The 3,311-nt window shown below is 42.6% G+C and overlaps 1 non-coding gene across 1 annotated transcript; it reads right to left on the bottom strand.

The window, feature by feature from the left end:
* Window positions 1–352: 352 nt before the first annotated feature.
* On the bottom strand, window positions 353–459 carry LOC120089627. Its single transcript, XR_005485300.1, has one exon. It is a non-coding gene; the product is annotated as a small nucleolar RNA R71 (small nucleolar RNA).
* Window positions 460–3,311: the final 2,852 nt, after the last annotated feature.

Genomic DNA, 3,311 nt, shown 5'->3' with positions numbered 1-3,311 from the left:
ATACGCGTCCACTGTACTGTATGATTTCTCTCCAAGAATTATATACCCAACGCCAGATGGAACCAAGTTCGAGATGAAATCTATTATGCTCCAAATGCTCCAGTCTGCTGGACAATTTGGGGGTGGTCGTGGTGAAGATCCTCACGCCCACATGAAGCATTTCCTGGAAACGTGTAATTCATTTGTGATTCCTGGAATCACCCCAGAGGCGATCAGGCTATCCTTGTTTCCCTATTCTTTGCGTGATGCCGCAAAACAATGGGTGAGTTCACTGGAGCCTGGTAAAATCACCACCTGGGAGAAGTTGGTGGAAAAATTTATGTAAAAATACTTCCCACCTACCACCAACGCGAGGAGGAGTTGAGAGATTATGAACTTTAAACAAGAAGATGTTGAGACCTTAAGCACCGCATGGGAGCGTTTTAAAGGCTTGGTCAAGAATTGCCCGAACCATAGACTACCTCTAACTATCCAAATGGAGACGTTTTATGGAGGACTAATAAGAGCATCGCAAATGGCAGAAAACGCAGCAGCAGCTGGTGGACTTATGGACAAATCTTACACTGAGGCTAAAGAGATACTAGACCATATTGTTAAACACAATATGGAATGGGTGGATGATGTGTATGATGGAAGAGCTGACAAGAAGAAAAGATCTCAGAACGTTAATTCTATCGATTCCAACGCAATAGCCACACTTTCTGCTCAAGTGGCTACGATGACCAGCCTTTTGTAGAACATAACGCTAGGAAATGCATCAAATCAGTAGAAGGTGAATCAGGTAGAGGTCGTTGGCCAGCCCTAATGGGTTAGCTGAATGGGTTATGGAAGATCCCACTCCTATGCGGATTGCCCACAGAATCCTCAGTCAGTATGTTTCATTAAAAACAACCCGTTTTCCAATACATATAATCCTAGATGGAGAAACCATCCAAATTTTTCTTGGATAGGAGGAAATCATCAGGAGCACCACCCAGGGGCGAACCAACAGCAAAAGAATGGACCGCCACCTGCATTTCAACAAACGCATCAGCCACATCAATAGCCTTTTAATAGAGGAGGACAGGCGTCGAGCTCAGGATATCCGCTTGAAAACCTATTGAAGGAATACATAGCCCAGAATGATGCGTTACTAAAAAGCCAGGCTTCATCTATCAGAAACCTAGAAATTCAAGTAGGGCAGATAGCGAACGAGTTGAAAAATAGGTAGCCTGGAGTTCTACCTAGCAATACTGAAACACTTGGGAGCAATAATGGAAAGGAGCAATGTCACGCGATGACATTGTGAAATGGAAGAGCTCTTGGAGAAAGAAGAATGAAGCCAAGAGACACCAGCCCTTTGAAAGAACGCATCACATGTTCAATGGATCAGGAAGAAAGAACGCCTGAGACTACAAGCCATTCAGAACCCAGTACGTCTAACATGGGAAAGCCTGATGTGCCTCTGAACGCACCATTCCCTAGGCGTCTGATGAAAAAGAATGATGAACAATAATTCAAGTGCTTTCTTGAGCTCCTAAAGTAGTTGCATATCAACATTCCACTTATAGAGGCTTTGGAGCAGATGCCAACATATGTCAAATTTTTTAAGGACATTTTAACGAAGAAAAGAAGAGTCAGTGCGACAGAAGTAATCACACTAATGTAGGAGTGTAATGCATTAGTAAGCAACAGTTTACCAAAGAAGCAGAAGAACCCTGGGAGCTTTAAAGTTCCTTGCTCGATAAGAGGATTGGATGTGGGTCATGTGTTGTGCGATTTGGGAGCCAGCATCAATCTCATGCCACTTTCAATTTTTAAGAAATTGGGGATTGGTGAAGCACAACCTACTTCTGTTACTCTTCAGCTCACTAATAGAACAATTAAGTACCCAGAAAGAAAGATTGAAAACGTTTTGGTGAAGGTTGACAACTTCATATTCCTAGCAGACTTTATTATCTTGGACTATGAAGCAGATAGGGAGGTACCAATTATCCTTGGACGCCCCTTCTTAGCTACTGGGAAAGTTTTAATTGACGTGCATAAAGGCGAATTGACTATGCGCTTAGATAATGAAGAGGTGAAGTTTAATGTGCTCAACGCATTAAAATTCCCAGATAGTGAAGATTTTCGACTAAACAGTATTGAGTTTCCTGAAGAAGAGACCTATATATGTGAGGTCCTCGCGTTGGAGGAGAACCTGAAAGAATCAGAGTCGCCAAGTCTGAGTGAGTGGCGGACAAAACCAACGAATCCATCACTTGAAGAGCCACTAGAACTCGAGTTGAAACAGTTACCTGGACACTGAAATATACATTCCTTGGAACCAACAACACTTTACTTGTGATAATTTCCGCAAATCTTACAGAGCCTAATGAGCAATCTCTCTTGCAGATGCAGAAAAAGCACAAGCGTGCAATAGGCTGGATGCTTGCGAATATCCGTGGCATTAGTCCATCTTATTGGATGCATAAGATTAGGTTGGAAGAAGGGAAGTCGGGGTCAATCGAGCCTCAAAGAAGGCAGAACCTCATAATGAAAGAAGTGGTCAAGAAAGAAATTTTAAAATGGTTGGACGCGGGAGTTATTTATCCTATATCCGACAGTAGCTGGGTAAGTCCAGTCCAATGTGTTCCCAAGAAAGGGGGAACGACCGTGATAGTCAACAGCAATAATGAACTCATACCCTCGAGGACTGTCACGGGCTGGTGCATCTGTATGGATTACAGGAAGCTTAACGCAGCAACTAAGAAAGACCACTTCCCCCTTCCTTTCATCGATCAAATGCTTGATAGACTTGCGGGGAAAGAATTTTATTGCTTTCTTGATGGATACTCTAGTTACAACTAGATTCTGATAGATCCAAAAGATCAGGAGAAGACTACATTTACTTGTCCCTTTGGAACATTTACATTTAGACGCATGCCTTTTAGGCTGTGTAACCCACCTGGGACATTTCAAAGATGTATGATGGCTATCTTCTCTAACTTCCTAGAAAAGACCACTGAAGTCTTCATGGACGATTTTTTAGTCTTTGAAGACTCATTCCAGTCATGCCTAGATAATTTAGAGGTCGTCCTCGCTCGATGCGAGGAAACAAACTTGGTGCTGAATTGGGAGAAATGTCACTTCATGGTGGCTGAAGGGTCTTAGGTCACAAAGTATCTAAGGCTAGCTTGGAAGTAGATGAAGCCAAAATAGATGTCATAGCAAAACTTCCACCACCATCAAATGTTAAAACTTTACGAAGTTTTCTAGGGCATGCTGGCTTCTATAGACAGTTCATTAGAGGATTCTCTCAGATTACGCAACCTCTAAGCTCATTACTAGAG

The sequence above is a fragment of the Benincasa hispida genome, chromosome 10, assembly GCF_009727055.1.
Source record: "Benincasa hispida cultivar B227 chromosome 10, ASM972705v1, whole genome shotgun sequence".
NCBI classification, from domain to species: domain Eukaryota; kingdom Viridiplantae; phylum Streptophyta; class Magnoliopsida; order Cucurbitales; family Cucurbitaceae; genus Benincasa; species Benincasa hispida.
The sequence above is the reverse complement of the archived record's forward strand: the minus strand, read 5'-3'. Positions and strand labels throughout refer to the sequence as shown.